Raw genomic sequence first — 26,365 nt, 5'->3', positions numbered from 1 at the left:
GAATGCAATTTAAAATAAATACATAAATTCGCTACGGAAGACTTAAATAAATACTGGTCGGCGGAATACAACCGACTAAAACAAATTCGATATACAACCCAATAGAATTAAAACCTACATCTAATCCTATTGTCTTCACTGATCGCTGGTCTCTCCAAGCTACTGGGCGTACTATCTGCACCTGCATCTGTCCCGTCGAATGGGGTGTCCAGAAATACAAAAAATATTGGACGTGAGCGACTATGATCAATACGGAAGCAATGATATATAAAATACATGCAGCACATAAATGACTTTAAAACAAGGGCAAAACAGTATACTCAGGGGCGCCATGAATATACAGCGCCGTGCTGGATAGCTAGTCCGCGGGGCACTCGTATATTCACCCATCAACTATAGCGTCTACTCCACCGTTGTGGTCGCTCCTAGTGATAGCAAAACCAGGGGCTGAGCCATCCCAGACACGAATCTATAAGGAGTAACTCATCAACGATGGAAACTGTCATGACTCACATCGTACGCGATGCAGTCTCGTGTAAAAATCATGCATGTGCTAAAGCAGTAAAACATGAGAAACACATAGCACATACTCATGCAACATATATATCATATATCATGCTGGTCATCTCAGTCAGTACTTACGTACCTCACTCAAGGCAGTCATAACAGTCCCACTCTAGGTTTCAAGCCTATCATCAGCTCTACAATGCAAATACTCATGCATCATTATTTAAGTTCTAAAAGCTTTAACTAAGCTATTGAATACTCCTAAATAATTTAAGGAGACCATAGCTACACTTGCGTCCGTTGTCTGCCCGCTGATGGCGAATGCCTCAAAACTTAGGCACAGCTCCACTACGACGTCAGGATCGCTCCGCTACTTTCAGATTCCCATTAGAACGCCTAGAACTCCATAGATCTGACTAGAAAGGGCTAAGAACGAGATAGAGAGAGAGAGAGAGAGAGAGAGAGAGAGGGAGAGAGGGAGAGAGAGAGAGAGAGAGAGAGAGAGAGAGAGAGAGAGAAGAGAGGAATGAGCAATTGGAAATGAGCCTCGGCACCTCTACTTATAAACGCAAAATGGAACGTACGTTCCCGCCATCGGAGCGTCCGATGTCCCATCACGTTCGTAAGCAATGATGTCAATTTGCTGACATCACGAATGACGTCAGCCCTACCAGAACGGAACGTTCGATCGTCAAATGGGCCGTCAGATCCTGGCTATCCCTTCGAGCCATTTCCGATCATTCTGAGTCCATTTCTGAAGTCCTTAAACTTATCTGAAGCTTCCTTAATCATGTTTTACTTAATCTAAACATGATCACTTGATTAATTATCATTAATCACTAATTCTGGATACGAGTCACTACAATTGTTTTGATTTCAGATTTTTAGTCTCATTCCCCTTGATGAGCAGTATTTTGTTCTCTTTCCAAAACTTTGTGCATGCATTCATCAAGTTATCTTTTAGTTCTACATTGTCGACTAAGATAACTTCACTAGAGATCAACTGCTTAATGGTATTATGTCTACGATCAACATGTCGTGACATACCATTGTACTCATAGCTTCATGTCTTTCTAATGATCATTTGACCATTACAATGTATAGCATGAAAAACACTAGCTTTAATCAATATGAGATATCCTCCAACATATTTATCAATCATGCAGCCTCTTTGATGGCTTTATGCAAGACTATAAACTCGGATTCCATAATAGATCGAGTTATACACAGTGGTTCCTCAACCAAGTTTTTGGTGTCCAATATGCATTTTGCATCACAATAGACTTATATGATATTGCATATCTCATATACATGTTCTAAGTTTGTTGACCTTTAACCAATATACAAACGTATACAGTTTGTGACGTACATCAAACTTTCAATTACACTTGAATATTGCAATAATTATATGGGTTCTCCATTTTTCTTATCCAATTGTAGATTTGCATCTTCTGGAGTTTCGATATGAATAAGATCATAAGCATCGGCTCTTATTAGCACCATCTCAATGTAATGATAATGTGTGAGGAAAATTCTTTCACATGTTTTAATGATCTTAGTTCCACATATCATATTCTTTGTACCCATATCTCTCATGTCAAAGTCATCTGTCAACAAATTTGGTGTTCATAATCACTGTAGATAATGAAAATTCTATTCAATCATACATTCTATGATTGTTTGCACTTTTGTTTCTTCTCATGTTGCTACAATTTTGCAACAACTTTAATTCTGTCAAGAATTCGTTGCATATTTTCTGTTGTAACGCACTTCAGATTCGTCTCTATTTCACTTTGGACGAGTTCCAATTACAACTTCATCTTCATTTATTACGACGAACATTCTTCCTTTGTCATGTCTTGACAGGCTTCGCAACATTGACAATTCTTTGCAATATTTCAACGGTTCACAAATCTCGATTGTCACTGAAATTATTGACATATTCAATACAAGACAATCCACCAATTTTGGTGTATATATCCATTTGCCCTTGAATGGGAACCTTTCATTTGCCAAACACTCATTTGGTCATAATCACATTATGATCACTTCTCAAAATAAGCATATCGTCTATGTATAAACATACTATGATGAATGATTCAGGTGTGCCTTTGAAATAACTGCATTTTTCACACTCATTTATCTTGAAACCATTGGACAACACGGTTTGTCAAATTTCTCATGCCACTATTTTGGCGCTTGTTTCAATCCGTACAACGACTTAACGAATTTGCACACCTTATGCTTATGTTCGGGAGCCACAAACCCTTAAGGTTGATCTGTGTATATTTCTTCATCTAATTTACCATTTAGGTACATGATTTTTACATCCATTTGATGTATCTCAAGGTCATGCAACGTGGAAATGATAATGAGAACTCGAATGAAAGTAATCCTAGTCAATGGTGAATAGGTGTCAAAAAACTTCAGGCCTTCTTTTTGGTTGAAGCCTTTAGCCACCAACCAAGCTTTATATTTGTCTATAGATCCATCAGCCTTGTATTTCCGTTTTAGGATCCAGTTGCATCCTAAAGGCATTGTTCCTGGTGGAAGATCCACCGATTCCCATGTATGATTTTGCATTATGGAATCTATTTTGCTATTAATAGCTTCTTTCCATAATGGATCATCGGGACTCGATAATGCTTCCATTATTGTTTGAAGTTCATTTTCTAACACATAAGTCAGAAAATCAGGACCAAAAGTCTTTCTCTTTCTGGACCTTTTACTGCGTCTCAATTCGTTATCATTTTAATGATTTTCCGCAGTTTTATTTCATCTTTTGTTGCTACGATTCTCTTCAGTAGCATTTTATTTGTTATATTCAAGAAAATGTAGTCTAGTATCATTTATATTTCTTTTAGGATGAGTTTCATTGACATTTTCGTCCACGTATTTATCGTGATGACATTCTGTCTCATTATTGTCCTGATACATGTTGTAACACTCTTTGGGACAAGATTTATTTTTCTCTTCTTTGTAAGAAAATGTTTCCTCAAAGAACACAACATTATGTGACTCAATTGTAGTCTCTCTGTGGATATCAGAAATTTCTGAATTGTGCACCCAAAATCAATATGCAGTACTATTATTGGGATAACCAATAAAATGCAATCGATTGTCTTTGGTCCAATTTTCACTTGTTGTGACTTAGGATTTTCACCTTAGCAAAAGGGTTCAACACGAGGACTTCCCAGGGGGTCACCCATCCTAGTACTGTTCTTGCCCAAGCACGCATAACTTCGGAGTTCTGATGGGATCCGGTGCATTAGTGCTGGTATGATCGCACCCAACAGTGAATGAATTCTTTATTTTTTTTTCTCTCGAATTGCGGATCGGAGGAACAGGAGCTGCAGTTTCAAACGGACATAACTTTCGATCGGCTGAGAGTTACTGGAGCTTCAGCCTGCTCACGCGAAGCTCCACTCGATACCTATATTGCGTATCTCGGTTTAAGAGACGGAGACGCTCAAATTCCAAAATAGAGATGGTCTTTCGGGGCTTTTTTCCCGTATGTCGCGCTGGGACCCACCGAAGCGGCCCGCTTCAGCCAGATCGCACGTTCACATCGTATGATTAAGTTTATTGCATCTTTTCTATCCGCGGAATGGACTGCAAGAGTCGAAAATAGGACGGCGAGGAATCGAAAGAACAAGAAGTACGAGTAAGAAAAAAAAGAAATTAATGAAAAAAAGGGTGCAACATGAGGACTTCCCAGGGGGTCCCCATCCTAGTACTGATCTCGCCCAAGCATGCTTAACTTCAAAGTTCTGATGGGATCCGGTGCATTAGTGCTGGTATGATCGCACCCAATAGTGAATGAATTTTTATTGTTTTGTCTCTCGAATAGCGGATCGGAGGAACATGAGCTGCAGTTTCAAACGGACATAACTTTTGATCGGCTGAGAGTTACTGGAGCTTGAGCCTGCTCACGCGAAGCTCCACTCGATACCTATAGTGCGTATCTAGGTTAAAGAGACGGAGACGCTCAAATTCCAAAACGGAGATGGTCTTTCGGGGCATTTTTCCCGTATGTTGCGCTGGGACCCACAGAAGCAGCCCGCGTCACCCAGATCGCACTATCACATCGTATGATTCAGTCTATTGCATCTTTTCTATCCGCAGATTGGACTGAAAGAGTCAGAAATAGGACGGAGAGGAATCAAAAGAATTAGAAGTACGAGTAAGAAAAAAAGAAATTAATAAAAAAAGGGGTGCAACACGAGGACTTCCCAGGGGGTCAACCATCCTAGTACTGCTCTCGCCCAAGCACGCTTAACTTCGGAGTTCTGATGGGATCCGGTGCATTAGTTCTGGTATGATCGCACCCAACAGTGAATGAATTCTTTATTGTTTTTCCCTCAAATTGCGGATCGGAGGAACAGGAGCTGCAGTTTCAAACGGACATAAATTTCGATCGGCTAAGAGTTACGAGAGCTTCAGCCTGCTCACGCGAAGTTCCTCTCGATACCTACAGCAAGTATCTCGGTCTAAGAGACGGAGACGCTCAAATTACAACCCGAATATGGTCTTTCGGGGCGTTTTTCCCGTGGCGCACACTGGGACCCACCGAAGCGGCCCGCGTCACCTAGATCGCACGTTCACGTCGTGTGATTAAGTCTATTGCATATTTTCTATCCGCGGATTGGACTGAAAGAGTCGAAAATAGGACGGCGAGGAATCGGAAAAACAAGAAGTACGAGTAAAAAAAAAGAAATTAATAAAAAAGGGGTGCAACACGAGGACTTCCCAGGGGGTCACCCATCCTAGTACTGTACTCGCCCAAACACGCTTAACTTCGGAGTTCTGATGGGATCTGGTGCATTAGTACTGGTATGATCGCACCCAACAGTGAATGAATTCTTTATTTTTTTGTCTCTCGAATTGCGGATCGGAGGAACAGGAGCTGCAGTTTCAAACGGACATAACCTTTGATCTGCTGAGACTTACGGGAGCTTCAGCCTGCTCACGCGAAGCTTTTCTCGATACCTACAGCGCGTATCTCGGTCTAAGAGATGGAGAAGCTCAAATTCAAACCCGGAGATGGTCTTTGGGGGTATTTTTCCCGTAGGGAGCGCTGGGACCCACCGAAGTGGCCCGCGTCACCCAGATCGCACGTTCACGTCGTGTGATTCAGTCTATTGCATCTTTTCTATCCGTGGATTGGACTGAAAGAGTCGGAAATAGGACGGAGAGGAATCGAAAAAATTAGAAAAACGAGTAAGAAAAAAAGAAATTAATGAAAAAGGAGTGCAACACGAGAACTTCCCAGGGGGTCACCCGTCCTAGTACTGCTCTCGCCCAAGCACGCTTAACTTCGAAGTTCTGATGGGATCCGGTGCATTAGTGCTGGTATGATCGCACCAAACAGTGAATGAATATTTTATTGTTTTGTCTCTCGAATTGCGGATCGGAGGAAAAGGAGCTGCAGTTTCAAACGGACATAACTTTCGATCTGCGGAGAGTTACGGGAGCTTCAGCTTGCTCACGCAAAGCTCTTCTCGATACCTACAACGCGTATGTCGGTCTAAGAGATGGAGAAGCTAAAATTCAAACCCGGAGATTGTCTTTGGGGGCATTTTTCTCGTAGGGCGTTCTGGGACCCACCGAAGTGGCCCGCGTCACCCAGATCGCACGTTCACGTCCTGTGATTCAGTCTATTGCATCTTTTCTATCCGCGGATTGGACTGAAAAAGTCGGAAATAGGACGGAGAGAAATCGGAAGAACAAGATGTACGAGTAAGAAAAAAAGAAACTAATAAAGAAAAGGGTGCAACACGAGGACTTCCCAGGGGGTCACCCATCCTAGTATTGCTCTTGCCCAAGCACGCATAACTTCAGAGTTCTGATGGGATCCGGTGCATTAGTGCTGGTATGATCGCACCCAACAGTGAATGAATTCTTTATTTTTTTGTCTCTCGAATTGCGGATCGAAAGAACAGGAGCTACAGTTTCAAACGGACATAACTTTCGATCGGCTGAGAGTTACTGGAGCTTCAGCCTGCTCACGCGAAGCTCCACTCGATACCTATAGTGCGTATCTTGGTTAAAGAGACGGAGACGCTCAAATTCCAAAATGGAGATGGTCTTTCGGGGCATTTTTCCCGTATGTCGCGCTGGGACCCACCGAAGCGGCCCGCGTCTCCCAGATCGCACGTTCACATCGTATGATTAAGTTTATTGCATCTTTTCTATCCGCGGATTGGACTGCAAGAGTCGAAAATAGAACTGCGAGGAATCGAAAGAACAAGAAGTACGAGTAAGAAAAAAAGAAATAAATGAAAAAAGGGGTGCAACACGTGGACTTCCCAGGGGGTCACCTGTAACGCCCTGTTTTTATCTTAAATGAGTTTATTTGAGTTAATCAGAGATTACAGAGTTCTCGAGCCGGTTTGATTTTGATCAGGGTTCTTTTGGCAAATTTTAGAAAATTCAGGGACTAAAACGCAAATATTGATTTTTATATATTATCTACACATTTGTTTGACTTGGAAATCATTTCATCCTCTTCCCTAAATCGAGCTCCTCCATTGAAGACGCCTTCAAGCTTTTCCAAGCTTCCAGATTTCCTCCCGAATTCGATCCGGCCGTTAGAAATTATTTCTGAAGGCAGATTAGTGATCACTGCAGTGACAGCTCCGTTATACCGTAAGTATTTCTCCGATCAGATATGTTTTGTTTTTCGGAGGTTGTTAGAATCGATCTAGATTCTAGTATGTTGTTCTTGGCGGAGTTCTGATCGTTTATTATCTGTCGGTTTTGAATTATAGCGACGTTCGGAATTGTTATGATTTTTGGAAGCTATTTTCGAAAATCATGATTTTGAGATTTGTTGGGTTTGTCTTGTTGTTGTTGTATTAGCATTGAATTGAGTTGATATCGCTATTGAACTGTTGTCTGCGATGTCGGTTTGTTCAGTTTATAGCCGTTATGCCGTCGGTTTGAGTTTTGGGGATTTCGAACCGTTATTGAGTTGTTGAACTTGGCTTGTAAGTCGATCATGGTAATTGATCTTTGATTTGTATCTGAACAGATTCGTTTGGAGTTTGTCAAGCCCGTGTTAGCAGCATTGTTCGTCAAGAGTTGGACGAAGATCGGTAAAGAGATTTCCTTGAACCGTTGTTTGTTGTTTAGGTTGTATAGTTGTTGATACAATCTTTTGTTGTAGCTTGTCCGGAGTTGGATCTACGACATTGAAAGGTAAAAGCAGACATCGATAGCGGGATAGCATACTCGGGACAGTTGGTTCTCGAGTTTCCCTTAAAAGCACATACTTGCATCTACACTCGTTCTAGCATGAGGAACTTGTGTTCTGTTGTTTTGATTGAGCTTTTGTTATATGGCTATGTTTTATGTTTCTGTTATGCATTCATCTTGAGCCAATCTTGTTTTCAGCGGGCAGAACCGCCCTTTTTGTTTAGACGTTTGGGAACTATGATAGAGTGTCCTAGGTCGTAGTCGTTTCGCCTAATGCTAGCATACTCATTATAGTTGCTCAAAGTCTAGAGGAGTGGGATACGTGGCACCACATCGATTGGGTGAGTCGGTGAGTCGTTACGTAATCTCACCCTCGGGATCCCAAAAGCACAGCAGCAATCCCTCGTTTATCAGATTTGATATCCCGGTTTAAAGACATGCATCTCATTACGTTGTCATGGATTTCGTCTTTGTCTTGAAAGCATGATTATTGTTGTATTACTTGTTATGTTGCTTTTACTGGGATTATCATTCTCACCGGTTATCCGGCTGTTGCTTTGTTTTGTATGTGTACTTGGCATCAGGTGGGGCAGGATCCAGTCAGAAGAGGCATGGTTAGCTTTGAGGGAATGATGTAGAAGTGAGACTCGGTTTAGAAGTCTTGTTAGCATGACAATCTAGCTTATGTTTTGAAGCATGTTAAGAACTTGAACTTGGATTGGAAGTGGTCTTGCTTGTGGTTAGAACTCTTGTATTCTGTATTCGGCTTGTAATAGCTAGCATCGATGCGTGTTCTTCACTTTTATGTATTTAAATGCTACGTTGTTGGATATATATTGTTGGATCATGTTCGAGTTCTTTTGGTTATGTTATTGCACTTTTGGAGGCTTGTTTTGAGCCAATTCAGCAAACCATGCACGCTCGCACCTAGGGTGGCGCGCCCGCGCGTCCCACACTTCGTTTCGGAAGTTTTGGGCAGAGCTTTAGGCGCGCCCGCGCGAGGGCTTGGGCAGGACGCCATGCGCGCCCGCGCCTCAAGCTGTGCGCCCGCGCGTCCCCTTTTAAAAAAAAATGCTCTTGGCTTTTAATTGCTTACTTATTGAATTACTCCTTTAATTGTTGTTTATAACCGAGGTCTCACATTAAGTGGTATCAGAGCGTTAAGATTCTTGGTTGAACTAGAGTGAGCGGGTAGATCGAGTCTGCGTGTATTGGCTCCTCGCATGTGTTTGAATTATTTTAACTGTGTACTTAATTCCATGCGAGCATGCTTTATTATTGAGAATTATTGAATTACATGGTTATGTGATTTAATTTGTAAAGCATGATCTACTTGAAATATAATTGTTTCTGTTATCGAGTGGTATCCGGTATTCCAAGCGGTTGTAAGGGCACTGATTGTAGCGATTGAGATATCTCGTGTCCTAACCTTCGATTATCAGATGGGTCCTCGTCGAGTGATAAACAGAAACACACCGCCAGTTATCCCTGCAACTGAGCAAGCTATCACTGAAGTTGATCAGTTGGATGCTTCAGCAACGCCTATGGAAACCTTGTTGAAGAGGTTTAAGTCGTTCAATCCGCCATTATTGATGGGTTCAGAAAATCCAGTTGACTGCGAGAGTTGGTTGGATGATATTGATCAGCTATTCGATTCCATTGATTACACAGATGACCGCAGAATCAGGCTAGTCATTCATCAGCTACGTGGGGTTGCTAAGAGCTGGTGGATCATGACAAAGAAAGCAATAGAGAATAGAGGTACGGAAGTTACTTGGACTCTTTTTAAATCTAAATTCTATAAGCGGTTTTTCCCTATCTCGTACCGTAAGGACAAGGGAGCAGAATTTGCCAATTTGAGACAAGGGAATCTGAACATCGAAGAGTACGTTTCCAAGTTTGATAGTCTGTTGCGTTTTGCACCACTAATTGCCGGAGATGAAGAAGCTAAGGCAGATCATTTCATTAATGACTTGAATCCTGACATCTTCACTTTGGTGAACACTGCTAGGCCAGACAACTTTGCGGATGCCATGAATCACACAAAGGGAGCAGAAGCAGGCTTGTGGAGGCAAAGAGGTAATCAGGTAGCACCTCAGCAGCAGAGGTAGTATCAGAACCAACCCTCTCAGTATCAGAATCAGCCACCTCAGCATCAGAACCAGCAGCAGAGGTATGAAGGTGGTAACAGTGGGGGAAACAGAAAGGATCAGTACAAGGCAAGAGGTAAACAGTTCAAGAGGCAGGGGAACAGTTCGTCCAGTTCCAGTGGTTCGAAGCAATTCGGTTCAGGACCGAGTTATGGGTCATCATCCTTGTACTGCAGCAAGTGTGGAGGAAGACACTCACCGGATCAGTGTGTGGGAGTCTTCGACAATTGTAACACCTGTCAGCAACCGGGACACTTCTCTAAAGTATGCCCACAGCATAACAGAGATAGAGCTCAGAGTGGGAGTTCGTCTAGATCTACAGCTCAGCCTGAGAGGCAGTCTTCTGCAGTGCACTCTTTCCAGCCTCAGCAGCAGAACAGACAGAGAGGTAGTACCAGTGCAAATCAGCCTCCGAGACAGCAAGCACGAGTCTTTGCTCTGACAGAGGATCAGGCTCAAGCAGCACCTGACGATGTTATAGCAGGTAACTGTTCGATTTTCGGTTATTCTGCTCATGTCTTGATAGATACAGGTGCTTCCCATTCTTTTATCTCTGAGAAATTCGTATTATTGCATGCTTTGCCAACTGAATTGTTGCCTACAATAGTAGCTGTTACTTCACCTTTGGGTGGAGGAATTGTTTCTGTCAGATTAGTCAGGAACTGTGAACTGTGTTTTGAAGGAAATTTGTTAGAATTCGACTGTATTGTACTTGGACTGTCGGATTTTGATTGTATTGTCGGGATAGATTCTTTAACCGAGTACAGGGCGATAGTTGATTGTTTCCAGAAAGTTGTCAGGTTCAGACCTGAAATGGCAGACGAGTGGAAATTCTTTGGTAAGGGTTCTCGATCTAGAATTCCTTTGATTTCAGTGTTATCTATGACTCGTTTGCTACAGAAAGGTGCAGAAGGATTTTTGGTGTATGCAGTTGATGTACTGAAATCTAGCCCAGCTTTGGTAGATTTACCGGTGGTTAGAGAATTTGCGGATGTGTTCCCAGAAGATGTTCCTGGATTGCCGCCTATTCGAGAAATCGAATTCAGCATTGACTTAGTGCCAGGTACTCAACCTATTTCAAAAGCTCCTTATCGTATGGCACTTGTTGAATTGAGAGAGTTGAAGGAGCAACTTGAGGATTTGATTGCCAAGGGATACATCAGACCTAGTGTATCGCCTTGGGGTGCTCCTGTTCTATTCGTTCGGAAGAAGGATGGTTCTATGCGGCTCTGTATCGACTACCGTCAATTGAATCAGGCTACAGTTAAGAACAGGTATCCTTTACCCCGAATAGATGACTTGTTTGATCAGCTGCAGGGTTCTTCTGTCTACTCTAAGATTGATCTGAGGTCAGGTTATCACCAGTTGAGAGTGCGAGAGGAAGACGTTCCTAAGACCGCATTCAGAACGAGGTATGGTCACTTTGAGTTTATAGTCATGCCGTTCGGTTTGACTAACGCCCCAGCGGTTTTTATGGGTTTGATGAACCGTATCTTTCAGCATTATTTAGATGAGTTCGTCATTATCTTTATCGATGATATTCTTATCTACTCGAAGAACCGTACTGACCATGCAGAGCACTTGAGGACCGTACTGCAGATTTTGCGAGTTGGGCAGTTGTTTGCCAAGCTGTCTAAGTGTGAATTCTGGTTAGATCGAGTTGTCTTTCTCGGTCATATTATTTCTGAAGATGGGATTTCTGTCGATCCTAGCAAGATTGAAGCGGTTATGAATTGGCCTAGACTACTTCAGTGCCAGAGATCCGAAGCTTCATGGGTTTAGCTGGTTATTACCGTCGTTTCATCGAGGGTTTCTCGTCTATTGCCAAGCATATTACCCAGCTGACTCAGAAGAATACGCCTTTTGTTTGGACTCCAGATTGTGAGGCTAGCTTTGTTGATCTGAAGAGGAGACTGACCAGTGCTCCAATTCTTTCTATTCCGAAGTGTACTGGAGGTTTCACAGTCTATTGTGATGCTTCTAATCGAGGCTTGGGTTGTGTACTTATGCAGCATAAGCATGTGATAGCGTATGCATCGAGGCAGCTGAAACCACACGAGACTCGTTATCCGGTCCATGATCTTGAACTAGCTGCGATCGTCTTTGCTCTGAAGATCTGGCGTCACTATCTTTATGGTGAGTCTTTCGAGATCTTTTCTGACCATAAGAGCCTTAAGTACTTGTTTTCACAGGCAGAGCTAAATATGAGACAGAGAAGATGGTTAGATCTGTTGAAGGATTTCGACTGTGAAATCAAGTACTATCCGGGGAAGTCTAATGCAGTTGCAGATGCCTTGAGCCGAAAGCTTTGTTCTTTATCTCTTTCTACTTTGGGTGTTTCCCAGTTGATCGATGATTGTTGCACTTCTGGTTTAGAGTTTGAAACAGATAAGGAGACTATAAGAGTGTTTGCTATTCAAGCCGAGCCAGATTTGTTTGTTGCAATCAGAGAAGCACAGAAGTCTGAGCCGAGCATCCAGATTTCAGTAGAGAAAGTCAGATCGGGTCATCAGTCTGAATTCCAGGTTAGAGATGATGTTTTGTTCATGAATAACCGTATTGTTGTGCCTGATATTTCGGAGTTGAGACAGCGTATTCTCCGAGAGGCTCATTGCAGTCGGTTTAGTATTCATCCTGGAGGTCGTAAGATGTACAACGATCTGAAGAACCAGTTTTGGTGGAAAAGAATGAAGAGCGACGTAGCGAGGTTTGTATCTCGGTGTTTGAATTGTCAACAGGTGAAAGCAGAACGGAAGCGACCAGGAGGTCTGTTGCACAGTCTATCTGTTCCTGAATGGAAGTGGGATCACATTTCCATGGATTTCGTCATGAAGCTACCACGATCCGTTCGAGGATGCGATGCCATTTGGGTAGTGATCGACCGATTGACGAAGTCTGCGTGTTTTATTCCGTACAAGATGACGTATCGTCATGATCAGATGGCTGAGTTGTATGTTAGCAATATTGTGAGATTGCATGGTGTGCCGAAGTCGATCGTTTTAGACAGAGATCCTAGATTCACTTCTCACTTCTGGCACAGTCTTCAGGGGGCACTTGGTACTCGATTGCATCTGAGTACAGCTTATCATCCTCAGACCGATGGACAGTCAGAGCGAACTATCCAGACATTAGAGGATATGCTGCGAGCGGTAGTGCTAGATTTTGGCACTAGTTGGCAGGATTCCTTGCCTCTTGTCGAGTTTTCTTACAACAACAGCATCCAAACGAGTATCGGTATGGCGCCTTTTGAGGCATTGTACGGTAAGAAATGCCGATCTCCGTTGTTTTGGGATGACTTGTCCGAGTCACCAGATTTGGGACCGGATATGCTTAGAGATATGGCAGAGCAGGTTAAGATCATTCAGACCAGAATGAAGTCAACTCAAGATAGATAGGCGAAGTATGCGAACGTCAGACGTAGACCTCTATTTTTTGAGTAGGGAGACCGCGTTTTCCTTAAGATTTCTCCGTTCAGAGGCACTGTCAGATTCGGTAAGAGAGGGAAATTATCTTCGAGATTCATCGGTCCGCACGAGATTCTCGAGAAGATAGGCGATCTTGCCTACAGACTTGCACTTCCTCCATCTTTATCTGGTATTCATGACGTTTTTCATATCTCTATGCTGCGAAAGTATCATCCAGATCCTTCACATATCCTTCAGCCTGACGAAGCCGAGTTAGACGAGACTCTGAGCTACTTTGAGCGACCGATTCAGATCCTTGATCGGAAGGAGAAACAACTCAGGACCAAGTCGATTCCGTTGGTGAAAGTGCAGTGGAGCCGTCACGGCGTCGAGGAAGCGACTTGGGAGACAGAGTCTGACATGAGACAGCGATTTCCGGAGTTATTCAGATGACGTGAGTTCTTCTTACTGTCTTTAGTTCTTTATTCTATCTTATGAGTTGTGGTTCTCATTGATTTCGAGGACGAAATATCTTCTTAGTGGGGGAGAATTGTAACGCCCTGTTTTTATCTTAAATGAGTTTATTTGAGTTAATCAGAGATTACAGAGTTCTCGAGCCGGTTTGATTTTGATCAGGGTTCTTTTTGCAAATTTTGGAAAATTCAGGGACTAAAACGCAAATATTGATTTTTATATATTATCTACACATTTGTTTGACTTGGAAATCATTTCATCCTCTTCCCTAAATCGAGCTCCTCCATTGAAGACGCCTTCAAGCTTTTCCAAGCTTCCAGATTTCCTCCCGAGCTCGATCCTGCCGTTAGAAATTATTTCTGAAGGCAGATTAGTGATCACTGCAGTGAGAGCTCCGTTATACCGTAAGTATTTCTCCGATCAGATATGTTTTGTTTTTCGGAGGTTGTTAGAATCGATCTAGATTCTAGTATGTTGTTCTTGGCGGAGTTCTGATCGTTTATTATCTGTCGGTTTTGAATTAGAGCGACGTTCGGAATTGTTATGATTTTTGGAAGCTATTTTCAAAAATCATGATTTTGAGATTTGTTGGGTTTGTCTTGTTGTTGTTTTATTAGCATTGAATTGAGTTGATATCGCTATTGAACTGCTGTCTGCGTTGTCGGTTTGTTCAGTTTATAGCCGTTATGTCGTCGGTTTGAGTTTTGGGGATTTTGAACCGTTATTGAGTTGTTGAACTTGGCTTGTAAGTCGATCATGGTAATTGATCTTTGATTTGTATCTGAACAGATTCGTTTGGAGTTTGTCAAGCCCGTGTTAGCAGCATTGTTCGTCAAGATTTGGACGAAGATTGGTAAAGAGATTTCCTTGAACCGTTGTTTGTTGTTTAGGTTGTATAGTTGTTGATACAATCTTTTGTTGTAGCTTGTCCGGAGTTGGATCTACGACATTGAAAGGTAAAAGCAGACATCGATAGCGGGATAGCATACTCGGGACAGTTGGTTCTCGAGTTTCCCTTAAAAGCACATACTTGCATCTACACTCGTTCTAGCATGAGGAACTTGTGTTCTGTTGTTTTGATTGAGCTTTTGTTATACGGCTATGTTTTATGTTTCTGTTATGCATTCATCTTGAGCCAATCTTGTTTTCAGCGGGCAGAACCGCCCTTTTTGTTTAGACGTTTGGGAACTATGATCGAGTGGCCTAGGTCGTAGTCGTTTCGCCTAGTGCTAGCATACTCATTATAGTTGCTCAAAGTCTAGAGGAGTGGGATACGTGGCACCACCTCGATTGGGTGAGTCGGTGAGTCGTTAAGTAATCTCACCCTCGGGATCCCAAAAGCATAGCAGCAATCCCTCGTTTATCAGATTTGATATCCCGGTTTAAAGACATGCATCTCATTACGTTGTCATGGATTTCGTCGTTGTCTTGAAAGCATGATTATTGTTGTATTACTTGTTATGTTGCTTTTACTGGGATTATCATTCTCACCGGTTATCCGGCTGTTGCTTTGTTTTGTATGTGTACTTGGCATCAGGTGGGGCAGGATCCAGTCAGAAGAGGCATGGTTAGCTTTGAGGGAATGATATAGAAGTGAGACTCGGTTTAGACGTCTTGTTAGCATGACAATCTAGCTTATATTTTGAAGCATGTTAAGAACTTGAACTTGGATTGGAAGTGGTCTTGCTTGTGGTTAGAACTCTTGTATTCTGTATTCGGCTTGTAATAGCTAGCATCGATTCGTGTTCTTCACTTTTATGTATTTAAATCCTACGTTGTTGGATATATATTGTTGGATCATGTTCGAGTTCTTTTGGTTATGTTATTGCACTTTTGGAGGCTTGTTTTGAGCCAATTCAGCAGGCCATGCGCGCCCGCGCCTAGGGTGGCACGCCCACGCGTCCCACACTTCGTTTCGGAAGTTTTGGGCAGAGCTTCAGGCGCGCTCGCGCCTCGGGTGGCGCACCCGCGCGAGGGCTTGGGCAGGACGCCATGCGCGCCCGCGCCTCAAGCTGCGCGCCCGCGCGTCCCATTTTAAAAAAAAAAATGCTCTTGGCTTTTAATTGCTTTCTTATTGAATTACTCCTTTAATTGTCGTTTAGAACCGAGGTCTCACATCACCCATCCTAGTACTGCTCTCGCCCAAGCACATTTAACTTCGGAGTTCTGATGGGATCCGGTGCATTAGTGCTGGTATAATCGCACCCAATAGTGAATGAATTTTTATTACTTTGTCTCTCGAATTGCGGATCGGAGGAACAGGAGCTGCAGTTTCAAACGGACATAACTTTCGATCGGCTAAGAGTTACGGGAGCTTTAGCCTGTTCACACGAAGCTCCTCTCGATACCTACAGCAAGTATCTCGGTCTAAGAGACGGAGACGCTCAAATTACAACCCGGAGATGGTCTTTCGGGGCTTTTTTCCCGTAGGGCGCGCTGGGACCCACTGAAGCGGCCTGCGTTACCCAGATCGCACGTTCACGTCGTGTTATTAAGTCTATTGCATTTTTTCTATCCACGGATTGGACTGAAAGAGTCGGAAATAGGACGGCGAGGAATCGGAAAAACAAGAAGTACAAGTAAGAAAAAAAGAAATTAATGAAAAAAGGGTGCAACACGAGGACTTCCCAGGGGGTCACCCATCCTAGTACTGCTCTCGTCCAGGCGCGCTTAACTTCGGAGTTCTGATGGGATCCAATGCATTAGTACTGGTATGATCGCACCCAACAATGAATGAATTCTTTATTTTTTTGTCTCTTGAATTGCGGATCGGAGGAACAGGAGCTGCAGTTTCAAACGGACATAACTTTCGATCTGCTGAGAGTTACGGGAGCTTTAGCCTACTCACGCGAAGCTCTTCTCGATACCTACAGCGCGTATCTCGGTCTAAGAGACGGAGAAGCTCAAATTTAAACCCGAAGATGGTCTTTGGGGGCATTTTTATCGTAAGGCGCGCTGGGACCCACCGAAGTGTCCCGCGTCACCTTGATCGCACGTTCACGTCGTGTGATTCAGTCTATTGCATCTTTTCTATCCGTGGATTGGACTGAAAGAGTCGGAAATAGGACGGAGAGGAATCGAAAGAACAAGATGTACGAGTAAGAAAAAAAAACTAATTAAAAAAGGGGTGCAACACGAGGACTTCCCAGGGGGTCACCCATCCTAGTACTGCTCCTGCCCAAGCACGCATAACTTCGGAGTTCTGATGGGATCCGGTGCATTAGTGCTGGTATGATCGCACCCAATAGTGAATGAATTCTTTATTTTTTTGTCTCTCGAATTGCGTCGGAGGAAAAGGAGCTGCAGTTTCAAATGGACATAACTTTCGATCGGCTGAGAGTTACTGGAGGTTCAGCCTGCTCACGCGAAGCTCCACTCGATACCTATAGTGCGTATCTAGGTTAAAGAGACGGAGACGCTCAAATTCCAAAACGGAGATGGTCTTTCGGGGCATTTTTCTCGTATGTCGCGCTGGGACCCACCGAAGCGGCCCGCGTCACCCAGATCGCACGTTCACATCGTATGATTCAGTCTATTGCATCTTTTCTATCCGCGGATTGGACTGAAAGAGTCGAAAATAGGACGGAGAGGAATCAAAAGAACAAGAAGTACGAGTAAGAAAAAGAGAAATTAATGAAAAAAAGGGTGCAACACGAGGACTTCCCAGGGGGTCACCCATCCTAGTACTGCTCTCGCCCAAGCACGCATAACTTCGAAGTTCTGATGGGATCCGGTGCATTAGTGCTGGTATGATCGCACCCAATAGTGAATGAATTTTTATTGTTTTGTCTCTCGAATTGCGGATTGGAGGAACATGAGCTGCAGTTTCAAACGGACATAACTTTCGATCGGCTGAGAGTTACTGGAGCTTGAGCCTGCTCACGCGAAGCTCCACTCGATACCTATAGTGCGTATCTAGGTTAAAAAGACGGACACACTCAAATTCCAAAACGGAGATGGTCTTTCGGGGCATTTTTCCCGTATGTCGCGCTGGGACCCACCGAAGCGGCCCGCGTAACCCAGATCGCACTATCAAATCGTATGATTCAGTCTATTGCATATTTTCTATCCGCGGATTGGATTGAAAGAGTCAGAAATAGGACGGAGAGGAATCAAAAGAATTAGAAGTACGAGTAAGAAAAAAAGAAATTAATGAAAAAAGGGGTGCAACACGTGGACTTCCCAGGGGGTCACCCATCCTAGTACTGCTCTCGCCCCAGCATGCTTAACTGCGGAGTTCTGATGGGATCCGGTGCATTAGTACTGGTATGATCGCACCCAACAGTGAATGAATTCTTTATTTTTTTCTCTCGAATTGCGGATCGGAGGAACAGGAGCTGCAGTTTCAAACGGACATAACTTTCGATCTGCTGAGAGTTACGGGAACTTCAGCCTGCTCACGCGAAGCTCTTCTCGATACCTACAGCGCGTATCTCGGTCTAAGAGACGGAGAAGCTCAAATTCAAACCCGGAGATGGTCTTTGGGGGCATTTTTCCCGTAGGGCGCGCTGGGCCCACCGAAGTGGCCCGCGTCACCCAGATCGCACGGTCACGTCGTGTGATTCAGTCTATTGCATATTTTCTATCCACGGATTGGACTGAAAGAGTCGGAAATAGGACGGAGAAGAATCGAAAGAATTAGAAGTACGAGTAAGAAAAAAAAAATTAATGAAAAAGGGGTGCAACACGAGGACTTTCCAGGGGGTCACCCATCCTAGTATTGCTCTCGCCCAAGCACGCTTAACTTCGGAGTTTTGATGGGATCCGGTGCATTAGTGCTGGTATGATCGCGCCCAACAGTGAATGAATATTTTATTTTTTTGTCAATCGAATTGCGGATCGGAGGAAAAGGAGCTGCAGTTTCAAACGGACATAACTTTCGATCTGCTGAGAGTTACGGGAGCTTCAGCTTGCTCACGCGAAGCTCTTCTCGATACCTACAGCAAGTATCTCGGTCTAAGAGACGGAGACGCTCAAATTACAACCCAGAGATGGTCTTTCGGGGCGTTTTTCCCGTAGGGCGCGCTGGGACCCACTGAAGCGGCCTGCGTCACCCAGATCGCACGTTCACGTCGTGTGATTAAGTCTATTGCATCTTTTCTATCCGCGGATTGGACTGAAAGAGTCGGAAATAGGACGGCGAGGAATCGGAAAAACAAGAAGTACGAGTAAGAAAAAAAGAAATTAATGAAAAAGGGGTGCAACACGAGGACTTCTAAGGGGGTCACCCATCCTAGTACTGCTCTCGCCCAAGCACGCATAACTTCGGAGTTCTCATGGGATCCGGTGCATTAGTACTGGTATGATCGCACCCAACAATGAATGAATTCTTTATTTTTTTTGTCTCTCGAATTGCGGATCGGAGGAACAGGAGCTGCAGTTTCATACGGACATAACTTTCGATCTGCTGAGAGTTACGGGAGCTTCAGCCTGCTCACGCGAAGCTCTTCTCGTTACCTACAGCGCGTATCTCGGTCTAAGAGACGGAGAAGCTCAAATTCAAACCCGAAGATGGTCTTTGGGGGCATTTTTCCCGTAGGGCGTGCTGGGACCCACCAAAGTGGCCCGCGTCACCCAGATCGCACATTCACGTCGTGTGATTCAGTCTATTGCATCTTTTCTATCCGTGGATTGGACTGAAAGAGTCGGAAATAGGATGGAGAGGAATCGGAAGAACAAGATGTACGAGTAAGAAAAAAAAAACTAATTAAAAAAGGGGTGCAACACGAGGACTTCCCAGGGGGTCACCCATCCTAATACTGCTCTTACCCAAGCACGCATAACTTCGGAGTTCTGATGGGATCCGGTGCATTAATGCTGGTATGATCGCACCCAATAGTGAATGAATTCTTTATTTTTTTGTCTCTCGAATTGCGGATCGGAGGAACAGGAGCTGCAGTTTCAAACGGACATAATTTTCGATCGGCTGAGAGTTACTGAAGCTTCAGTCTACTCACGCGAAGCTCCACTCGATACCTATAGTCCGTATCTAGGTTAAAGACACGGAGACGCTCAAATACCAAAACGGAGATGGTCTTTGGGGGCATTTTTCCTGTATGTCGCACTGGGACCCACCGAAGCGGCCCGCGTCACCCAGATCGCACGTTCACATCGTATGATTCAGTCTATTGCATCTTTTCTATCCGCGGATTGGACTGAAAGAGTCGGAAATAGGACGGAGAGGAATCAAAAGAATTAGAAGTACGAGTAAGAAAAAAAGAAATTAATGAAAAAGGGGTGCAACACGAGGACTTCCCAGGGGGTCACACATCCTAGTACTGCTATCTCCCAAGCACGCTTAACTTCGGAGTTCTGATTGAATCCGATGCATTAGTGCTGGTTTGATCGCAACCAACAGTAAATGAATATTTTATTGTTTTGTCTCTCGAATTGCGGATCGGAGGAAAAGGAGCTGCAGTTTCAAATGGACATAACTTTCGATCTGCTGAGAGTTACGGGAGCTTCAGCTTGTTCACGCGAAACTCTTCTCGATACCTACAATATGTATGTCGGTCTAAGAGATGGAGAAGCTCAAATTCAAACCCAGAGATTGTCTTTGGGGGCATTTTTCCCGTAATGCGTGCTGGGACACACTGAAGTGGCCCGCGTCACCCAGATCGCACGTTCACATCCTGTGATTCAGTCTATTGCATCTTTTCTATCTACGGATTGGACTGAAAGAGTCGGAAATAGGACGGAGAGGAATCGGAAGAACAAGATGTACGAGTAAGAAAAAAAGAAACTAATAAAAAAAAGGGTTCAACACGAGGACTTCCCAGGGGGTCACCCATCCTAGTACTGCTCTTGCCCAAGCACGCATAACTTCGGAGTTCTGATGGGATCCGGTGCATTAGTGCTGGTATGATCGCACCCAACAGTGAATGAATTCTTTATTTTTTTGTCTCTCGAATTGCGGATCGGAGGAACAGGAGCTGCAGTTTCAAACGGACATAACTTTCGATCGGCTGAGAGTTACTTGAGCTTCAGCCTGCTCACGCGAAGCTCCACTCGATACCTATATTGCGTATCTCGGTTAAAGAGACGGAGACGCTCAAATTCCAAAATGGAGATGGTCTTTCGGGGAATTTTTCCCATATGTCGCGCTGGGACCCACCGAAGCAGCCCGCATCACCCAGATCGCACGTTCACATCGTATGATTAAGTTTATTGCATCTTTTCTATCCGTGGATTGGACTGCAAGAGTCGGAAATAGGACGGCGAGGAATTGAAAGAACAAGAAGTATGAGTAAGAAAAAAACGAAATTAATGAAAAAAAGGGTGCAACACGAGGACTTCTCAGGGGATCATCCATCCTAGTACTGCTCTCGCCCAAGCACGCTTAACTTCGGAGTTCTGATGGGATCCGGTGCATTAGTGCTGGTATGATCGCACCCAATAGTGAATGAATTTTTATTGTTTTGTCTCTCGAATTGCGGATCGGAGGAACAAGAGCTGCAGTTTCAAACGGACATAACTTTCGATCGGCTAAGAGTTACGGGAGCTTCAGCCTGTTCACACGAAGCTCCTCTCGATACCTACAGCAAGTATCTCGGTCTAAGAGACGGAGACGCTCAAATTACAACCCAGAGATGGTCTTTCGGGGTGTTTTTCCCGTAGGGCGTGCTGGGACCCACTGAAGCGGTCTGCATCACCCAGATCGCACGTTCACGTCGTGTGATTTAGTCTATTGCATCTTTTCTATCCGCGGATTGGACTGAAAGAGTCGGAAATAGGACGGCGAGGAATCGGAAAAACAAGAAGTACGAGTAAGAAAAAAAGAAATTAATGAAAAAGGGGTGCAACATGAGGACTTCCCAGGAGGTCACCCATCCTAATACTGCTCTCGCCCAAGCATGCTTAACTTCGGAGTTCTGATGGGATCCGGTGCATTAGTACTGATATGATCGCACCCAACAGTGAATGAATTCTTTATTTTTTTTGTCTCTCGAATTGCGGATCGGAGGAACAAGAGATGCAGTTTCAAACGGACATAACTTTCGATCTGCTGAGAGTTACGGGAGCTTCAGCCTGCTCACGCGAAGCTCTTTTCGATTCCTACAGCGCGTATCTCGGTCTAAGAGACGGAGAAGCTCAAATTCAAACCCGGAGATGGTCTTTGGGGCATTTTTCCCGTAGGGCACGCTGGGACTTACCGAAGTGGCCCGCGTCACCCAGATCGCACGTTCATGTCGTGTGATTCAGTCAATTGCATCTTTTCTATCCGTGGATTGGACTAAAAGAGTCGGAAATAGGACGGGGAGAAATCGGAAGAACAAGATGTACGAGAAAAAAAAAAGAAACTAATTAAAAAAGGGGTGCAACACGAGAACTTCCCAAGGGGTCACCCATCCTAGTACTGCTCTTGCCCAAGCACGCATAACTTCGGAGTTCTGATGGGATCCGGTGCATTAGTGCTAAAATGATCGCACCCAATAGTGAATGAATTCTTTATTTTTTTGTTTCTCGAATTGCGGATCGGTGGAACAGGAGCTGCAGTTTCAAACGGACATAACTTTCGATCGACTGAGAGTTACTGGAGCTTCAGCCTGCTCACGCGAAGCTCCAATCGATACCGATAGTGCGTATCTAGGTTAAAGAGACGGAGACGCTCAAATTCCAAAATGGAGATGGTCTTTCAGGGCATTTTTCCCGTATGTCGCGCTGGGACCCACCAAAGCGGCCCGCGTCACCCAGATCGCACGTTCACATCGTATGATTCAGTCTATTGCATCTTTTCTATCCGCGGATTGGACTGAAATAGTCGGAAATAGGACAGAGAGGAATCGAAAGAATTAGAATTACGAGTAAGAAAATAAGAAATTAATGAAAAAAGGGGTGCAACACGAGGACTTCCCAGGGGGTCACCCATCCTAGTACTGCTCTCGCCCAAGCACGCTTAACTTCGGAGTTCTGATGGGATCCGGTGCATTAGTGCTGGTATGATCGCACCCAACACTGAATGAATTTTTTATTGTTTTTTTTCTCGAATTGCGGATCGGAGGAACAGGAGCTGCAGTTTCAAACGGAAATAACTTTCGATCGGCTAAGAGCTACGAGAGCTTCAGCCAGCTCACGCGAAGCTCCTCTCGATACCTACAGCAAGTATCTCGGTCTAAGAGACGGAGACGCTCAAATTACAACCCGGAGATGGTCTTTCGGGGCGTTTTCCCCGTGGGGTGCGCTGGGACCCACCGAAGCGGCCCGCATCACCAAGATCGCACGTTCACGTCATGTGATTAAGTCTATTGCATATTTTCTATCCGCGGATTGGACTGAAAAAGTCGGAAATAGGACGACGAGGAATCGAAAAAAATAAGAAGTACGAGTAAGAAAAAAAGAAATTAATGAAAAAGGGGTGCAACACGAGGACTTCCCAGGGGGTCACCCAACCTAGTACTTCTCTCGCCCAAGCACGCTTAACTTCGGAGTTCTGATGGGATCCGGTGCATTAGTACTGGTATGATCGCACCCAACAGTGAAAGAATTCTTTATTTTTTTGTCTCTCGAATTGCGGATCGGAGGAACAGGAGCTGCAGTTTCAAACGGACATAACTTTCGATCTGCTGAGAGTTACGGAAGCTTCAGCCTGCTCACGCAAAGCTCTTCTCGATACCTACAGCGCGTATCTCAGTCTAAGAGACGGAGAAGCTCAAATTCAAACTCGGAGATGGTCTTTAGGGGCATTTTTCCCGTAGGGCGCGCTGGGACCCACCGAAGTGACCCGCGTCACCCAGATCGCACGTTCACGTCATGTGATTCAGTATATTGCATCTTTTCTATCCGCGGATTGAACTGAAAGAGTCGAAAATAGGACGGAGAGGAATTGAAAAAATTAGAAGTACGAGTAAGAAAAAAAGAAATTAATGAAAAAGGGGTGCAACACGAGTACTTCCCAGGGAGTCACCCATCCTAGTACTGCTCTAGCCCAAGCACACTTAACTTCAGAGTTCTGATGTGATCCGGTGCATTAGTGCTGGTATGATCGCACCCTACAATGAATGAATATTTTATTGTTTTGTCTCTCGAATTGCGGATCGGAGGAAAAAGAGCTGCAGTTTCAAACGGACATATCTTTCGATCTGCTGAGAGTTACGGGAGCTTCAGCTTGCTCACGCAAAGCTCTTCTCGATACTTACAACGCGTATGTCGGTCTAAGAGATGGAGAAGCTCAAATTCAAACTCGGAGATTGTCTTTGGGGGCATTTTTCCCGTAGGGCGTGCTGGGACCCACCGAAGTGACCCGCGTCACCCAGATCGCACGTTCACGTCCTGTGATTCAGTCTATTGCATCTTTTCTATCCGCGGATTGGACTGAAAGAGTCGAAAATTGGACGGAGAGGAATCGGAAGAACAAGATGTACGAGTAAGAAAAAAAGAAACTAATAAAAAAAGGTTGCAACACGAGGACTTCCCAGGGGGTTACCCATCCTAGTACTGCTCTTGCCCAAGCACGCATAACTTCGGAGTTCTGATGGGATCCGGTGCATTAGTGCTGGTATGATCGCACCCAACAGTGAATAAATATTTTATTGTTTTGTCTCTCGAATTGCGAATCGAAGGAAAAGGAGCTGCAGTTTCAAACGGACATAACTTTCGATCTGCTGAGAGTTACGGGAGCTTCAGCTTGCTCACGCGAAGCTCTTCTCGATACCTACAACGCATATGTCGGTCTAAGAGACGGAGAAGCTCAAATTCAAACCAGGAGATTGTCTTTGGGGGCATTTTTCCCGTAGGGCGTGTTGGGACCCATCGAAGTGGCCCGCGTCACCCAGATCGCACGTTCACGTCATGTGATTCAGTCTATTGCATCTTTTCTATCCACGGATTGGATTGAAAGAGTCGGAAATAGGACGGAGAGGAATCGGAAGAACAAGATGTACGAGTAAGAAAAAAAGAAACTAATAAAAAAAAGGTGCAACACAAGGACTTCCCAGGGGGTCACCCATCCTAATACTGCTCTCGCCCAAGCACGCTTCACTTCGGAGTTCTAATGGGATCCGGTGCATTAGTGCTGGTTTGATCGAACCCAATAGTGAATGAATTTTTATTGTTTTGTCTCTCGAATTGCGGATCGGAGGAACAGGAGCTGCAGTTTCAAACGGACATAACTTTCGATCGGCTAAGAGTTACGGGAGCTTCAGCCTGTTCACACGGAGCTCCTCTCGATACCTACAGCAAGTATCTCGGTCTAAGAGACGAAGACGCTCAAATTACAAACCGGAGCTGGTCTTTCAGGGCATTTTTCCCGTAGGGCGTGCTGGGACCCACTGAAGCGGCCTGCGTCACCCAGATCGCATGTTAACGTCGTGTGATTAACTCTATTGCATCTTTTCTATCCGCGGATTGGACTGAAAGAGTCGGAAATAGGACGGCGAGGAATCGGAAAAACAAGAAGTACGAGTAAGAAAAAAAGAAATTAATGAAAAAGGGGTGCAACACGAGGACTTTCCAAGGGGTCACCCATCCTAGTACTGCTCTCGCCCAAGCACGCTTGACTTCGGAGTTCTGATGGGATCCGGTGCATTAGTGCTGGTATGATCGCACCCTACAATGAATGCATATTTTATTTTTTTGTCTCTCGAATTGCGGATCGGAGGAAAAGGAGCTGCAGTTTCAAACGGACATAACTTTCGATCTGCTGAGAGTTACGGGAGCTTCAGCTTGCTCACGCGAAGCTCTTCTCGATACTTACAACGCGTATGTCGGTCTAAGAGATGGAGAAGCTCAAATTCAAACTCGAAGATTGTCTTTGGGGGCATTTTTCCCGTAGGGCATGCTGGGACCCACCAAAGTGGCCCGCGTCACCCAGATCGCACGTTCACGTCCTGTGATTCAGTCTATTGCATCTTTTCTATCCGCGGATTGGACTGAAAGAGTCGGAAATTGGACGGAGAGGAATCGAAAGAACAAGATTTACGAGTAATAAAAAAAGAAACTAATAAAAAAAGGGTGCAACACGAGGACTTCCCAGGGGGTTACCCATCCTAGTACTGCTCTTGCCCAAACACGCATAACTTCGGAGTTCTGATGGGATCCGTTGCATTAGTGCTGGTATGATCGCACCCAACAATGAATGAATATTTTATTGTTTTGTCTCTCGAATTGCGAATCGAAGGAAAAGGAGCTGCAGTTTCAAACGGACATAACTTTCGATCTGCTGAGAGTTACGGGAGCTTCAGCTTGCTCACGCGAAGCTCTTCTCGATACCTACAACGCATATGTCGGTCTAAGAGAAGGAGAAGCTCAAATTCAAACCAGGAGATTGTATTTGGGGGCATTTTTCTCGTAGGGCGTGTTGGGACCCACCGAAGTGGCCCGCGTCACCCAGATCGCACGTTCACGTCCTGTGATTCAGTCTATTGCATATTTTCTATCCGCGGATTGGACTGAAAGAGTCGGAAATAGGACGGAGAGGAATCGGAAGAACAAGATGTACGAGTAAGAAAAAAAGAAACTAATAAAAAAAAGGTGCAACACGAGGACTTCCCAGGGGGTCACCCACCCTAATACTGCTCTCGCCCAAGCACGCTTAACTTCGAAGTTCTAATGGGATCCGGTGCATTAGTGCTGGTATGATCGAACCCAATAGTGAATGAATTTTTATTTTTTTGTCTCTCGAATTGCGGATCGGAG

The 26,365-nt window shown here is 44.5% G+C and overlaps 25 non-coding genes and 1 pseudogene across 25 annotated transcripts; all 26 read right to left on the bottom strand.

Moving 5' to 3' along the window:
- Positions 1-3,679: 3,679 nt before the first annotated feature.
- On the bottom strand, positions 3,680-3,798 carry LOC140868403 (5S ribosomal RNA). The gene has a single exon (XR_012145822.1). It is a non-coding gene; the product is annotated as a 5S ribosomal RNA (ribosomal RNA).
- Positions 3,799-4,200: 402 nt separating this feature from the next.
- Positions 4,201-4,318, bottom strand: LOC140869136 (5S ribosomal RNA). The gene has a single exon (XR_012146526.1). It is a non-coding gene; the product is annotated as a 5S ribosomal RNA (ribosomal RNA).
- Positions 4,319-4,718: 400 nt separating this feature from the next.
- LOC140868933 (5S ribosomal RNA) lies at positions 4,719-4,837 on the bottom strand. The gene has a single exon (XR_012146330.1). It is a non-coding gene; the product is annotated as a 5S ribosomal RNA (ribosomal RNA).
- Positions 4,838-5,235: 398 nt separating this feature from the next.
- Positions 5,236-5,354, bottom strand: LOC140870395 (5S ribosomal RNA). The gene has a single exon (XR_012147359.1). It is a non-coding gene; the product is annotated as a 5S ribosomal RNA (ribosomal RNA).
- Positions 5,355-5,754: 400 nt separating this feature from the next.
- Positions 5,755-5,873, bottom strand: LOC140870275 (5S ribosomal RNA). The gene has a single exon (XR_012147244.1). It is a non-coding gene; the product is annotated as a 5S ribosomal RNA (ribosomal RNA).
- Positions 5,874-6,274: 401 nt separating this feature from the next.
- LOC140868293 (5S ribosomal RNA) lies at positions 6,275-6,393 on the bottom strand. Its single transcript, XR_012145718.1, has one exon. It is a non-coding gene; the product is annotated as a 5S ribosomal RNA (ribosomal RNA).
- A 9,945-nt stretch (positions 6,394-16,338) lies between these two features.
- LOC140868140 (5S ribosomal RNA) lies at positions 16,339-16,457 on the bottom strand. Its single transcript, XR_012145571.1, has one exon. It is a non-coding gene; the product is annotated as a 5S ribosomal RNA (ribosomal RNA).
- Positions 16,458-16,856: 399 nt separating this feature from the next.
- Positions 16,857-16,975, bottom strand: LOC140870269 (5S ribosomal RNA). The gene has a single exon (XR_012147238.1). It is a non-coding gene; the product is annotated as a 5S ribosomal RNA (ribosomal RNA).
- A 399-nt stretch (positions 16,976-17,374) lies between these two features.
- LOC140870266 (5S ribosomal RNA) lies at positions 17,375-17,493 on the bottom strand. Its single transcript, XR_012147235.1, has one exon. It is a non-coding gene; the product is annotated as a 5S ribosomal RNA (ribosomal RNA).
- Positions 17,494-17,893: 400 nt separating this feature from the next.
- LOC140870260 (5S ribosomal RNA) lies at positions 17,894-18,012 on the bottom strand. The gene has a single exon (XR_012147230.1). It is a non-coding gene; the product is annotated as a 5S ribosomal RNA (ribosomal RNA).
- A 396-nt stretch (positions 18,013-18,408) lies between these two features.
- Positions 18,409-18,527, bottom strand: LOC140868397 (5S ribosomal RNA). The gene has a single exon (XR_012145816.1). It is a non-coding gene; the product is annotated as a 5S ribosomal RNA (ribosomal RNA).
- A 400-nt stretch (positions 18,528-18,927) lies between these two features.
- Positions 18,928-19,046, bottom strand: LOC140867994 (5S ribosomal RNA). The gene has a single exon (XR_012145432.1). It is a non-coding gene; the product is annotated as a 5S ribosomal RNA (ribosomal RNA).
- Positions 19,047-19,447: 401 nt separating this feature from the next.
- LOC140868418 (5S ribosomal RNA) lies at positions 19,448-19,566 on the bottom strand. Its single transcript, XR_012145837.1, has one exon. It is a non-coding gene; the product is annotated as a 5S ribosomal RNA (ribosomal RNA).
- Positions 19,567-19,966: 400 nt separating this feature from the next.
- LOC140869669 (5S ribosomal RNA) lies at positions 19,967-20,085 on the bottom strand (annotated as a pseudogene).
- Positions 20,086-20,486: 401 nt separating this feature from the next.
- Positions 20,487-20,605, bottom strand: LOC140868210 (5S ribosomal RNA). Its single transcript, XR_012145637.1, has one exon. It is a non-coding gene; the product is annotated as a 5S ribosomal RNA (ribosomal RNA).
- A 402-nt stretch (positions 20,606-21,007) lies between these two features.
- On the bottom strand, positions 21,008-21,126 carry LOC140869177 (5S ribosomal RNA). The gene has a single exon (XR_012146565.1). It is a non-coding gene; the product is annotated as a 5S ribosomal RNA (ribosomal RNA).
- A 399-nt stretch (positions 21,127-21,525) lies between these two features.
- On the bottom strand, positions 21,526-21,644 carry LOC140868314 (5S ribosomal RNA). Its single transcript, XR_012145738.1, has one exon. It is a non-coding gene; the product is annotated as a 5S ribosomal RNA (ribosomal RNA).
- Positions 21,645-22,044: 400 nt separating this feature from the next.
- On the bottom strand, positions 22,045-22,163 carry LOC140868413 (5S ribosomal RNA). Its single transcript, XR_012145832.1, has one exon. It is a non-coding gene; the product is annotated as a 5S ribosomal RNA (ribosomal RNA).
- Positions 22,164-22,564: 401 nt separating this feature from the next.
- Positions 22,565-22,683, bottom strand: LOC140867906 (5S ribosomal RNA). The gene has a single exon (XR_012145346.1). It is a non-coding gene; the product is annotated as a 5S ribosomal RNA (ribosomal RNA).
- Positions 22,684-23,084: 401 nt separating this feature from the next.
- LOC140870261 (5S ribosomal RNA) lies at positions 23,085-23,203 on the bottom strand. Its single transcript, XR_012147231.1, has one exon. It is a non-coding gene; the product is annotated as a 5S ribosomal RNA (ribosomal RNA).
- Positions 23,204-23,603: 400 nt separating this feature from the next.
- Positions 23,604-23,722, bottom strand: LOC140868382 (5S ribosomal RNA). Its single transcript, XR_012145802.1, has one exon. It is a non-coding gene; the product is annotated as a 5S ribosomal RNA (ribosomal RNA).
- Positions 23,723-24,122: 400 nt separating this feature from the next.
- Positions 24,123-24,241, bottom strand: LOC140868057 (5S ribosomal RNA). The gene has a single exon (XR_012145492.1). It is a non-coding gene; the product is annotated as a 5S ribosomal RNA (ribosomal RNA).
- A 400-nt stretch (positions 24,242-24,641) lies between these two features.
- LOC140868712 (5S ribosomal RNA) lies at positions 24,642-24,760 on the bottom strand. The gene has a single exon (XR_012146116.1). It is a non-coding gene; the product is annotated as a 5S ribosomal RNA (ribosomal RNA).
- Positions 24,761-25,159: 399 nt separating this feature from the next.
- LOC140868992 (5S ribosomal RNA) lies at positions 25,160-25,278 on the bottom strand. The gene has a single exon (XR_012146386.1). It is a non-coding gene; the product is annotated as a 5S ribosomal RNA (ribosomal RNA).
- A 400-nt stretch (positions 25,279-25,678) lies between these two features.
- LOC140868566 (5S ribosomal RNA) lies at positions 25,679-25,797 on the bottom strand. The gene has a single exon (XR_012145977.1). It is a non-coding gene; the product is annotated as a 5S ribosomal RNA (ribosomal RNA).
- A 400-nt stretch (positions 25,798-26,197) lies between these two features.
- LOC140868442 (5S ribosomal RNA) lies at positions 26,198-26,316 on the bottom strand. The gene has a single exon (XR_012145860.1). It is a non-coding gene; the product is annotated as a 5S ribosomal RNA (ribosomal RNA).
- Between the last annotated feature and the right edge of the window lie 49 nt (positions 26,317-26,365).

The sequence above is a fragment of the Henckelia pumila genome, chromosome 4, assembly GCF_033568475.1.
Source record: "Henckelia pumila isolate YLH828 chromosome 4, ASM3356847v2, whole genome shotgun sequence".
Taxonomy (NCBI): domain Eukaryota; kingdom Viridiplantae; phylum Streptophyta; class Magnoliopsida; order Lamiales; family Gesneriaceae; genus Henckelia; species Henckelia pumila.
Note: the sequence above shows the minus strand (reverse complement) of the source record. Positions and strands in the feature narration are given on the sequence as shown.